This window comes from Salvia miltiorrhiza, chromosome 4 (assembly GCF_028751815.1).
Source record: "Salvia miltiorrhiza cultivar Shanhuang (shh) chromosome 4, IMPLAD_Smil_shh, whole genome shotgun sequence".
In the NCBI taxonomy this organism is placed as follows: domain Eukaryota; kingdom Viridiplantae; phylum Streptophyta; class Magnoliopsida; order Lamiales; family Lamiaceae; genus Salvia; species Salvia miltiorrhiza.
Genome location: NC_080390.1, coordinates 33,221,428 through 33,236,295, shown reverse-complemented (window position 1 = coordinate 33,236,295; position 14,868 = coordinate 33,221,428).

Below are 14,868 nucleotides of genomic sequence, written 5' to 3'. Positions count from 1 at the left end.
TGGCACAGGCATGACACGTTTCTGAAAATGACAAAAAATTTATCCTTCACATTTTCACTTTTTCACCTACCACATAAAATACGTACCAATTTCTTAATTCTTGTGTCGAAAAGAACTGTGTCATGCTTCATGGGACGAAGGGAGTATTTTTCTCTTCTTTTTTCGGGGATATGAGGAATAAATTGTGAATCCTAATCTTCGCGTGTTCTAACAAAAAATAGTTCCACTTTTTAAAAATATAAACTACAACAAATTAAATATATAACCTTTCACATTTTTTTTGATAAAAAAAATATCATTAGATCAAATTTTTGGATTAGTCAGCTATGATTGTACCGTCGAAATTGTATGTGGATTCTGGAAAGGAGTCATTAATTGTTGGCGTTACAAGCGAACATGCAACATCGGTTTGAAATTGAATGGTTGTTTATTCTCTCTTTTTTTGTTTAAAAAAAAGTGCTGAGAGCTCCTCTCCGTCACGTGCATCTGCATGCGCTGCAGGTCTGGGCAAGTCATGGCCGATTTGAACGGACGACGAGGGAAGTTCGATTAGGGTTTGGCTTTCAAATAGGGTTTCACGAATCTGCTTGCATTAATGAAGAAGCTCTCATTTATTTCATGACCTTTTTTTTTTTTTTTTTTTTTTGATCGGTCAAAGTCATGTTAGATGTTAGTAGTTAGTTCCCCATCCACTCCAAGAACCACCTTATCTCTCCATTCACCAAACTCCACCTTATATCTCCAATCACCAATTCGTTCCCAAGAGGGATCGAACCCGGGTCACTTCACTTAAGTGAGGACCCGGTGGCCAGTGGGCTAAGCCCCCTGGTTTATTTCATGACCTATTGTTGCAAAGCTTTCCATGGCGGCTCTGCTAATGAACTCCTCCCATCCATGGCTTCATTTATTTTTACTTTTTAGAGTCAAAACGACATTGTTTAATCGCTAGGTGACGTCATTTCCTTTTTCAGTTCACCACAAAAATTCCAATTCACATCTCCTACATATCTAGATATAGGGTGTGTGTTATAGAAAAATTTATCATCAAAAAATAAGGATATAAAAACTTCTTTTTGTAAATGTATTTTTTTTTTTTACAAAAGATAATTTCATCTTTTCTCATTCCTTCTTTTTCGGCTGGAGGAACAGGTTAATCAGGGAATGCAGATTCTCTCAGAGCCGAAAAGAGGACGTGGCCGTCCAAAGGGTTCGGTGAAAGGCATGGGAAGGGAGCCTGTGCAGGCAGCTCCGGAAGGTAGCATAAAAAATCGCCTGAGGAATGCGAGGGAAATGGGTTATCAGCCGAGGGAATTTATGATTGACCTTAGCAATAAGCCTAGTATGCGTGCAATGAATAATATTGTTCATGGTCGTTGGTCGGAAATGGATGATGATCCTGAGATTAGGGCTTGATTAGATGCTTTTTGTTAGTTTCTTTAGTTTTACGATCTACTTTCGAATTTCGTTCCCTTAGTATGCTCTTTGTGCTTTCAAGGGTTGCCTTTTTTTCCTTTTTTCTTTTATAATAAGCCTCAATTTCATCATTCCTTCTTTTTAACTACAAGAAGGGATAAAAATGTGAAATTCTCTTTTATAGAAAATAAGGCAAAATAAAAAGGAGATTTAAAGTAAGAATTTTTTGTTATCACTCATTTTTTTCAGGAAAATTTTATCAATCAAAACAAAACACACCCTAAAGAAAAATGTGCGGAAGTGGAACTTATAATTTGGTTCGTTGGAATTAGTTAAAATGGTAACCTGTAACTTTTAATCGAAGTACCTAAACCACACCAAGAATATCAAGTATATGCAACTAATTAATGACGTGACTTTAAATGTACGTATAAATAATTAAAACTTTAATTCATGAACGTTGGTTTCTCTTTTTCTTTCTTCATGATATTGAATAATCAACATTAATTAATTTGAGAAATTTGACAAAATAAATCAATGCACTTCATAATTCGGATATGCAACAAAATGAAAGCTAAAAGATTTACACGAAAACTTGGGTATGGCAAACCGCATGTATATATGCTGCTGGGGCTAGGCTCCATATGCTGATATGCATGCCACAGATTCGACCTTTTAAATTGTGACAGTAAGAAAATTCATTTTTTTATTCTTATTTATTTTTAAGTAAAATTTCATTTGCTTTGAAGAAAAGTCTCATTTGTGTAATATAACTACTACATTGTATGCATAATTTTAATTTCATTTTTATTTAATTTTATTTACTTTTAATAAAAGTCTTATTTATTTAGTTAATACTCCATCGGTCCCATAAAAATATGCATGGTTTTCCTCTTTCGTCCGTCTCATAAAAACATGTATACTCCGTAATAATAATTCCCCTACTAAACATCACAATTAATGTGGAATCCTTACTCCAGTACTCCCACTACATTTTACAGAATTTCTTGAAACGTGTCTCCATATTTTTATGGGACGAAACATGTCTGCATAATTTCATTTTAGTTTTTGTTTTTTAAAATCTTATTTACTTTTATGAAAAGTCTGATTTGCGTAATACAATTCTTGGTTTGTATTCATAATTATATTTTTTATTTTTAAAAAGTCTAATTTACGTAATATATATAATTACTAGTATATTAAAGCAACGGTGGGTTGGATCGGATCTGGGGCGTGGAGCCCCATCCGCATGTTTGTGGCTTGCAGCATCCTCAAGGATTTAGTACTTGAATTTAGTTGTCCATCAATTGCTATTTATATCGCTATGTATCGTCTAAAGATTTAAAACCTAGCTAGATAAGTACTATTACTATATACGGAAACTCAGAAGCCTAATATCTAAAAACTCACTTAAATTAAACCAGGATTAGAAAGAGTGAGATAGAGAGAACAAGTGATTATATATAGAAAGATGTATATGTAAAATATAGATCTAAACAAACCGACTGTATATCATTATATCTATGATAGATTCTTGAGACAACTCGATGGAGACAATGCATAAACACATATATATATCCCACATAAAAAGGTGTTTCCGCACCAACACAGCAACAAAAAAGAAAATCAAACAAGCTCGAGCTTATTTATACGAAAAATCACCAAGAAAATTTGAGAAAATCCCAAATGGAAGAGAATTGAAATAAAGCAGTAATTAAACACAAACCCTATTAAAAGTGTATGCTAATAAATAATAAATGATGTAAAAAGATGAATTCGGACCGAATCGGCTTGATTCCCTGAGAGATCGATCGAAGAAGACTCGCCAACCTTCTAAGAAGAATCTAGAAGTCTCCTTGAGCTAGCCTCCATCTTCTTCTGATTATCAGTAGGGTTTTCTGTTCAAGAGAGAGAAAGATAGAGTCTTTTTATCTCTAGATATGGGTGGTGGTGGTGGGGTGGTGGTGGTGGAGCGGTGGTGGATGCAATGATGGTGGTGGTAGAGGTGGTGATTAATGGGGAAAGGTGAGAGCATCATGATGATTGATGTTGAGAGAGGATGAAGAAAATTCCAAGGTTTTTGTATCAAATATTCCTTACAAATTTAAAGTAGTTTTATCGCTCTCTGTGTAGTATATATATCAATGATGTCTCCTTTACCCTTTCAACCCTAGTTGGACCCCTAGATGTCACATTTTGTCCCATAATTAAATTGATAAAGTACACCTATTAAATTTAAACACATGAAATTGCAAGATTCTATGCTGATATGACTCAATAACATGCGATGTAGGTCCACTACTGCACGTAAAAAAATTAATTATGACCTATAATAAAATAAAATAACATTATTATGTATTGTGTTATTTGAGTTTTATTTTTCAATAAATCTATGTAGCCACATTGTGGCCACCCAACTATGATATCAATCATTCGGGGTTGGATGAGAAAGAAAGCTAGCTAGCCTAAATCAGGAATACATTTACATTTTAAGAGTGTATTTATATGTATATATTTATCTATATATGATGAGTTGGTTCTTCTTTTGGCAACAGTAAAGGCTGTTTATGTCTGTATATGGGAAGGGATGAATATGCTGCTTATACACTTTATTGGTTTTAGGTAAAGTTAGACTTACACATAACCACATATAACTAGTTAAAAAATATAAACAAGGACACAAAGGAATCACGCATTCTTGAAAAATGAAAACTAGTAAGATACCAGAGAATATTAATAGGGGCAGAGAAAGAGAAGCTATGTATCTTCAAGTTTTCAGCATTTCGATTCATTTAAAATTTTCTTAAGATTTATTGATAAAAGAATTGTATTTCCTGCGAAAGCGTGACACATCAAATTGCGAGCTATTTCCAGTTTCTGTTCCGCTGATAAAGAAACATGAGAGAACAACCCATTTAATCAGCTTTTTCATTTTTCTTTTCTTCTTTTTTCTTTAATCATTTTTCAGAGAAAAAAACAAAATGCAGCAATGCAGTCTTTTTATTCCATGAAAATGTCTCGACCTTTTATTTGTTTCCTTGGTATTTATCGGGTTTCTCGTTTTGTATTATTGGCTTTATACTTTCTTCTTCTTTGTTTTCATTCGTCAACAATTCTTCACACATATTACACGTAGATATACTCCCGAGTCTCAATTCGATAGATCATATTTTTTTATTTGAATATCTCATTTTAATAAATCACTTAATAAAATAAAAAATCAATACATAGCAAATTTCCACAAAATTCATTATTTATACTAAATGTCATTATAACCACACTGTCACATATAATTATCTTTCATTTTACTTACAAAATAATAGTATCTTCATTTCTCTCTTCTATGTTTTGGATATATATACCCAGGGGCGGATCTACAGTATGGCTACACTGGGCTCCAGCCCAGTGCAAGCCCAATATTTTTTCTTATATATATTCTTCCTATCTACATAACCCAGCCCAAATTCTAGCCCACAGCCCAGCCCAACCTAAAAAACAAGACTTCTACATAATCTCAACATATAAATAAAACTGACAGTTAGCAAACTAAGGGCCTGTTTGATATGGGTTTATAGGTAGGATAAATTAAATTAATACAGATTAGTGTGATGTTTGATATCATGTGCAGTTAATATGGTCAACTCCTACTTAATCCTACTTCTCCATGCTATTTTGTGGGATTAACCCATACTAATAATCCGCCCACCCCCCCTCGGATAAATTTAATACTGAGAAGTTGGATAAAAATTCTGCTACCCTTCCTCACGCATATCGATGCAAATGCCCAAGTAATGGTGGACACACATGATATTTTTAAAATTATGTGAGGATAGTTTTGGTATTAGATAATATAATCCAACATAATCCTATGGATATCAAACATAATATAGGATTAAGTAGCCATGATATCAAACACCCATGAAATAATATAAATCCACACTAATCCACACTAATTTCTCAAGATAATTTTAATCCTAATCAATCCTAAACTGCCCCTAAGAAAATAGGCATTGCACGAATTCCTAAGCAAAATCAACAATAGTAAAGCGGTAGTTCTCGTCCCCTAAAAAAAATCATAGTTCTTGTCTTGACTCCAAAGTCTTGATCAATTTGAATTTAATAATTTTCCATCATCTCAACAAGCAAATCACGGTATGTAGTTTAAAATCCCAACTTAGAATTAATATCAAAATTAATCTCATTTTTGTTGAATTTAATTTGATAATATTGAAGATTGAAATAGAGTAGAATAGTTTTTAATTATTTATTTAAAACACTTCTATTTAAATTGTAACTAGTACGTTCACCCATGCGATGTGAATTATAAATAAGAAATACAAGAAAAAATATAGTATCAAACTATTCATAGTAATTGCTTAATAATATATATTGATTTGCTACATTTATGTTATTTTTATCCTATTTTTCTTTCTTAATAATTTTTAATGTTGAATTTGAGTCAATTTTCAAGTTAAAAGTAAAATTACGAATTATTAATAATGAAAATTAGTTCATTTGTTTAGAAAATGAAACATTTTTTTTTAAAAAAAATGCATAAAAAGTATGTCTTTATGTGTTTTCAATCCACTATTAAAAAAATGTATGAAAAGGAAGTGTACGAAATACTCAAAAAAGAAAATTCTTCAGGGGCACCCGTCCCCGAACCGTGTGTAAATATTTTCAAATGCTGTAATTCAACAAAGTCACCCCCCCCCCCCTAACGTTAAATCCTGGATCCGCCCCTGTATATACCCTCAAAAAAATTACTTTATCGCATCGACTTAATTACTTTATTCCATTGAATTTTCCGTCAAGGTTTAAATGATGCAATAATTTCTTGGGGATGATAATTTAAGGAGGAGTTTTGTAGAAATATATATTTATATATATCTTTCTTAATATATAGAGTGATGATCAATTACTAAATCCTAGATTTATAACTCTATAAATAAAGGTTTTTAGTCCTTATAATAATACGTTTTAAATTCGTATTCTCTCTTGCTCTCTTTTTCTCTCTACTAGCAGAAAGAACGTACGTTGTACGTGTAATTAATGTTATTTTATTTGATAATCTATTATTTTAAAAAATTTATTAATTCATTACTTTTATTAAATAATTTATTGAATGGATTTATTTATCTATAAGCCTTATCAATAGCTATAGATATATATAACATAGATTAAATGTAATATTTAACGAATTAATATATTTTTAAAAATATATAATATGTAAAATAACCTTAAAATAAAATATGTAATAGCTAGGGGTAAAATAAACAATCCTTAAAATAAAATATGTAATAGGGGTAAAATGGACAATCCACAAATTGTGTCTTAGGATGCCTTAGACTCTTTTTCAATTACTATAGATTTATAATAAAAGAAGATTTTGTGACCCTTGAGCCGAGCCAATTGACAGTAAAGCGCACCTTAGTTGGTAAAACACTTCTCTTGTGACTAATAGATCCATAGTTCGAGTCATCATGGAAAGAGTTGAGAATCATTGTTGATCCTCTTTTTGAAGGAAAAATAAAAAATAAAAATGGAAAAACCTAGCCAATTTCAGCGAATTCCCTCAAAAAAAGGGATTTCACCACACATATGACACACAAAAATCATGAAAAACTGGATTTCAATTTCAAGAAATAATATTCTTCATCGTTACGTTTTTCACAGAAGTTTGTCTTCTTCAATTTATTTGTTGGGCCCAATCCAAAGTCTAGTGCATGATCCACTGAAGAAACCCCAAAAACCGAGCTTATAAAGAGTATATTCGGCCATTTTCACATCAACTGGGCCTTACGATTGGGCTTATCCTTTGCATAGTATTCCTAGAAGAAGTTGTGCTACCCAAGATGCTCATACCACTCTCACTATAGGCAGTAGGCTTGTATCGTTGCACAACTTCAAACTTATATCTCTTCATTTTTCCTTCACTTTTGTTAAGAATCTCATTATAATTTTTATTGTTTGATTAAGGGTTAAGGTACAGATACCCCCCTGAACATGACCCCCCTAGAACGTATACCCCCCATTCTCCAACTTGGTACAAATTGCCCCCCAAAATCGACGAAAAGTATACAATTAACCCCACGTCACAAACGGCTGTTAGACGCCGTCCAAATTTTTTTTTTTTTTTTATTACAAGCGGGGCCCACCAAGCAACGACTATCAACGGCTTTCAAATTACAAATTAGGGTTCAAAAACTAAGAACCCTCATTTACTATCTCATTTCAGATTCTTGGAGAGAAATTGAAGGAAATTTCTCGAATTAGCTTAGGGTTTAGCTTGGTTTATTGAAATCGAGCAAGTACACATGAGTGTTAACTCTGGATTCGGGTGTAGCTCGTCGCGAGCTCGACGGCAGATGCGAACTGAGAATGAGAGTGATTACGTTTGTTGTCTTTGCCAATTTGAAGGCAAGCGACTTAAAGCTCCAAGAATGACATCGTGGACAGACGACAACCCAGGGAGAAGGTTCTATGGGTGTATAAATTGGAAGGTATTTCACTAAATTTTGAACTTTGTATTGGCGGCACTATTTTTTAGATTTATGTACATTTTTTACCCCCTCGTAGACAAAGAACTGTGGTTTCTTCGATTGGTACGACGAGCCAATGTGCGAGAGGGCAAGAGATGTTATAAACATGTTGAAGAATGAAAATATGAAGCTCTTGAAGATCCATCAAAGTTCGGCCCCATCCATGGACGTGGAAACTGAAATTGATGATCTTTGGAGTGTATTGGAAGTGTTGAAGGAAGAATGCAGAAGGGTTAGAAGGAAAAATACACTTGTGATTTTGATTTTGATTTTCTCTTGGTTGTTGCTAGTGTATGTAGTTGTAGCATGAAGCTTAAAGCTTTTTGTGTTGCTGTTGATTTTGATCATTGATGTTGTATCATCCATGAAGCAATGAAGGAAATTAGCAACCTTCAAGTTCTTGTGTAGGTTTGTTTGTTACAATGATTTGATGGAATGAATTTGCAAATTTTAGTGCTATCTCTATTTGTGCATAGTGGCAGTGCTGAGCTCTGCGAATGGGGGCAAAGCAGAGTTGGGCTGCTGATCATTCATACAAATTACAAGTAAAAGATAACTTCAAATGTAAAAGATAACTTAGAATGTAAATCACAACTGAAATTCATAAAAATTCATAACTGCCTTCAAGAGTTGAGATGTAAATCACAACTGAAGTTCATATTCACATATTGTTTTCAAATTCAATGATACCAAAATACAACAGAAATTGTTTTCAAATTCACAACAGAAATCATAACACCTTATATCCATCACAAAAACAAAAGAAGTATATCATGTCAACTCGTAGTGGTGGATCCAAGAGTTGAGATGACATTCTTCCCCCTAGGTGATCTCCTTAGTATCTGTGCTTGCGTATCATCTGCCTTCTTCCCTCTGGGTGGCTTGAATGGCTTGATTTTTTCCTTCTTCACTTGTGCTGGGCCAGGTTCTTCAGTGCATTGTCTCTGCCTCTTTTCTTTCCTTATCTCAGATTCATTTGGTATAGGGAATCTGGTCTGTGGATCAGTTCCTCTTGGGGTCCCTTCATCTATGATAATAGATGAGGATTTTCCACTCTGTGTTAAGATGCAATGGCTTTACAGTTTAGTCAATCGAACTATTATGGAGATAGACAATAAATAAAGCTAACTTACCAATAGAACTTGTTTTCCAGTCTTCTCATTCACATACAAACCTACTCCTGAGTTTGACCTTTTTCTTCCACTCTTCTTTGTTGGCTTGGATGATGTTGAAGCTTGTGATTCATTGATCAGCTGCAAAAGAATCACAGAATGTTAGTTAATGCACAAATAAATAATGTTAAGCAGTTAAGATTGATACCTGTGAAGGCTTTTCAGGGCAGCTATCTTTCTTGTGTAGGTTACTCCTACAAAGACTGCAGTGCTGCACTTTACCCTTTCTTGAGAGCTTGTGCTTCAGTTTAGGCTCATTTGTAGCTCTAACCCTGTTTTTCTTGGGCCTTCCAACCTTCTTCTCCACAGGTGGAGGCTCAATTGCATCATCCTCATTCACATTCCAGAATTTAACTCCAGGTATAGGTTGTATGGTATGTTCATAACATTTCAAGTAGGTGTCCCTACTATACCAGTGGCTCAGCACAGACAGTGGCTCCATGGAGCTTGAATAGAAGGCTGCAATTGCATGAGGGCATGGAATACCTGTTAATTCCCATGCCCTGCATGTAGATAACTGGAGCTCTAACCTACTTCCTGGCATACATTCATTCACCTTCTCAATGTAGCCACAAAGCCTACTGAACTCTTCCTTGTAGCTCCCCTCCAGATTGCATATGATTTCCTTCTTTGCCCTCTTGCATTTGGCCAAACTAACATGCAATTTCAGATGGTCTTTCACATGACCTTGCATGTCCTTGGCGGTGTATTTTGGGTTCCTATAAACTGCTTGCTTGAAATACTTAGCCAAGTATCCCTGAGTAGCACTAGGTACCTCCCTCTGTTTGCAACATGTATGCTCTAGAATAAGAGTCTTAATCACCAAACCATCAGCATCACCATCCTTGGACACATGCATGACAAAGGGACACTCTTTCTCATTCATACATATGACCCTTATCCTAGTTTTCTCATTTTTTACAAATTTTATTTTGTAACCAAACTTCACACCATATGAATTGATGGCCTCTCTAGCTTCCTTTGCCCCAGCAAAGGTCTGCCCCAACTGAAATCTACCCTCCTCCCCATCCTCTATAGTAGCAATCACTTGCTCTACTTCTTGCTCATCAACCTCACTCTCACTTAAATGAGCACTGTAAACACTAGAGTCATCATCACTAATCACACCCTCATCTATGTCATTATCCCTGCCCTCTTCTCTTTCACTGTCACTCTCATCCACCTCTGCTTCCATGTCAACTGCCTCATCTCTTACTTCATCACTAATCACCCCCTCATATCTGTCATTATTTTTCACCCCCTCATCTCTGTCATCATCTCTGCACTCATCTCTATCATTATCCCTGCCCTCATCTTTCTCATCATCCCTGCACTCATCTCTATCATTATCCCCGCCCTCATTGTCAATTACTAAGCTATCAAGAACCCTATCCCCTACAATAGTATCAGTACCAGATGCCCCAACATCTACCCCATCCTTTGTGTGTTCTAAACCCTCTGGCCCAGCCCCATATAGAGTATCGAGCTCTTCTTCTGTAAACAAGCTCAATAGTGTGAAACTAGGCATAGGAATCTTTTCAAAGTCAGCAAAGAATTGAATTTCACCTTGGCCAACCATCTCTAGATAATCTAACACCTTCGCACAATGCCTTTGATCCCTAATGAGAATTAGGCCTTTATGTAATCTGTAATCATCATCATACGCATAAACTGCCCTAGGTTTAGACATGAAGCAAGACTCAGATGACTCAAACTCAGACATTATTCGCTCAAAAGTCATATTGCCTAAGTTGTCTTGTATTTCAGAGGAATCGTAACCATCATATTTGATTTCACCACTATTTTCATCTTTAGACCAAACACCAAAAAGATTGAACACAAAGGTGACCATAGGATTTGCCATTCTGCACAACGAAACAACATATTCTTGTATTAACACCACAGTTCAATCCTAGTTCAATCTATTAACATTCATTGATTAGGGATTAACTGCATGCAATCAAAAACCATCCCCACGATTCGAGTTTAAGCATAACTTACCTGTTTTTAGGAAGTAGCAAACTGTGGTCGCCGGTGGAGACTTATTGCCTGAGAAATCGCGCGTTGCTTCCAACTTCGTCGTCTTGAATATCTTCTACCCCTCTTGAGTTTTGAATGTGGGAGACTCTTCGTATGGATCAGTTATTAGAGAAACCCGCGTAAACATTCTTGGTGGGCCCCGCTTGTAATAAAAAAAAAAAAATTCTGGACGGCGTCTAACAGCCGTTTGTGACGTGGGGTTAATTGTATACTTTTCGTCGATTTTGGGGGGCAATTTGTACCAAGTTGGAGAATGGGGGGGTATACGTTCTAGGGGGGTCATGTTCAGGGGGGTATCTGTACCTTAACCCTTTGATTAATATATAGAATACAACTCAACATTATAAACATAAAAAACCGTAGATGTGTTCCTATAAGACTCAAACTAAACTATGAATGTGTGTGTGATTGTGTGTTGGTCAAGCGGTAAGGTCTTAATACCTAAGGTCAAAGGTTTTAGGTTTGAATTCACTGTGCGCGATCTTTAAATTTTTTTATTTAATACTGTTAATTTATATAAAAAAAAAACTAGATTGTGAATCGAAAAATACCGCAATACCCACCCATTTAAAACAATTATTTATAAACTAATTATTATTTAAAGGGTAAATATTATGAAAACTCCTGAACTATATCACTTTATCAAAAATACTCTGAAACTTTCAAAATGTTCTCTAAACCCTCAAACTATCATATTTTTATCAAATATATTCCGCATCTATTTTTCGGTCACCAAAAACGTGATGTGGCTTGTCGGATGCCACAATGTAATTTATGTTCTATTTTTTTTAAATGCAATGGTAAAAATGACGTCGTTTCGTACCATATCATTTTAAAAAATCCACTATGAAATTTAAAATTCACTCCTATCGTGTTTGAAATTCACGCTAATAACCTAGAATTAGGGATAAACACGATAGAATATGGTACGAAACAAAGTCGTTTTTTCCATGTCATTAAAAAAAATAGAATATAAATTACATTGTGGCATCCGGCGAGCGACATCACATTTCTGGTAACCGAAAAATAGATGCGGGATATATTTGATAAAAACTTGATAGTTTGAGGGTTTAGAGAACATTTCAAAAGCTTCAGGGTATTTTTGATAAAGTGGGTATAGTTCAGGAGTTTTCATGATATTTACCCTTATTTAAAGTACTGAAAATGACAATAAAATACAGTAGGCTGTTGGTAGGGGTGTAATCGAACCGAGCCGAAGCGAATAGTGGTGTGCTCAAGTTTGGTTTGTTTAGTATCGAATCGAATCCCGAACTTTACTTACTGAATACTTTGAGGCTCGCGAGCCTAATCGAGCCTATACGAACTTTCTAAATTATATTTATATTCAAAATATTGATTATTTTATTTTAAAAATAAATTATTTTATTTAAAATAATAAATATATTAATTATTTTCTTATGACAAATAAAATTAATTAGAGATTTAATATAATTATTATTAATTTTAGTGGATAAATATAAGTTGTATATACTAATAATTTATATTTTTCAAGTTGAATCACTTGACGAACATGTTTACGAGCTAAAGAGTTGAATACTACAAAGTTCAAGTTTGATTTGTTTATTTATCGAGCTTCTCTAAACGAACTTGAACGAGCTTTTCTTTAGCCGAGCTCCGAATAGTTCGCGAGCAGCTTGGTTTGTTTACACCCCTAGTTGTTGGTAAAAGTAAATATAGTTTAGCTTTTGGGCTTTCGCAAAGGCTTCTAACTAGTAATAGGACGATGTGATCTGCACTCATATGAACCTATCTTCATTATATATTGAAATTTCAAAATTAAAGACGAAAAATTGTCGTATATTGGATTCAAGTATTCCCTTCGTCCCATTATTTATGGAACATACCTTTTCGACACGAAAATTAAGTAAAGTAAAATTATAATGTAAGAGTGTATAAAAATATGTGAGTCCATATAATTTGTAGTATAAAATTATTATCAAAAATAGAAATGAGTCATTTAATTGGGACATCCTAAAATGAAATACCTTCCATTAATAATGGGACGAAGGGAGTAATTGATATGTTTCACTGAGTGATCAGTATATAAAGGCTTAGGCAAATATTTTCTCTGTTTGAATAAAAAATTACTCCCTCCGTCCCACCATTTTAGTCCCTTCCCACTTTTCACACATATTAAGAAAATGCATTTAATTTTTATATTTTTATCTTTTATACCCTTATTTATTATTTTCACACATCCTTTTCTAAGTGAAGCATTAAATGAGGTTAATTTAGTAAAAATAATATTCTTATATAGTATTAATTAGAAAAGTGGACTATCTTTTTGGGACATCTCAAAATGGAATAAGAGACTAAAATGATGGGACAGAGGGAGTATATCGTAAAATACATTATATGGGGGATTTCCATTTAAGGATTTTAGATATTTCTTAATAATTTTATACTTATTAAAATACTAATAAATACAACGATCCAATGAAGCTAGTCAAAATGTTGAATTGGGCTTTCAGGTCTTAAAAAAAAATGGACACGAAACTCACGGTCGCGGCATTGCTCAATGTTGTATACTTGTAGTTGTAGATAGAGATGTCAATCTAACCTGAAACTTGTGGGCTGACCCGATTAACCCGCTATTCGAGAGAGATAGGGTTGAATATTTTCAACCCGATAAAAGTTACAATCCGATTAGCCCGTAACCGAATAGTTCGGCACCCGATAGGGTCGGCCCGACTAATCTGATGGGCTAGCCTGAAACCCGAATACTTAATATTAAATATTTAGATATAAAAATAAAAAAAATGACAAAATATTATAAAATTTCATCATTTCATTTTTTTGTATTTTTGAGATGTTTTGATTCCATGAATTCAAACTATTGTTGGATATTTTATTGTTTTTTCGTTAACAAAATTGAACATTTTATTGTTATCAACTTATTTTATATGTTATGTAATCTTGATGTTTTTTTCAATATCTTATATTTTTGCATTTCATGCTTGCTATATAATTTATATGATTTCTATGAATATTTTATACATTATACATTAAATCATTAAAAATAATAAAATACAAATGATTATTTTATTTTTACGCATTTAAGCCAACTAGCCCGATGGGCTAGCCCGAAACCCAAACGTTTAGGGTTAGGGTTGAAGATTTATAACCCGACAAAATTTCCAACCCGATTAGCCCACACCCGATTAACCCGAAACCCGGTGGGCTGGCCCGATTGACATCCCTAGTTGTAGACCATGAATTTGACCTGAAGAATACGATTATTCTAACTTATTCAAATCAAAATATTACATGTATTGGCTTTTTAGAATTATAAGAGGTATATATTCAAATAAGCAACCTGCACGTATGCAGAATCTCTATACCACATAAAGATGGTGTAGATATTCTACAACACACAAATGTGAGAAAACTACCCGCACGCAGGTGGGACTACTGATGAAACAGGTATCAACAAATTAAATAAAACGATAAAAAATACGAAGATTTATGTGGTTCGATCAAATGATCTACGTCCAGAAGGTCGCCGGAGAATTACACTATTGTTCAGAGATTATATTTACAAGTTTTAGCTGCTCAAAAAGAATAATCCCCTAAGTTTACAAGTGAAAGTTCTATCTATAGTTTACAAAGAATCCCTAACTTTAAAGGCTCATTCATTAGGTCAATTTGGGCTTAGTCTCATTATAATAGTCTTAGTTCCA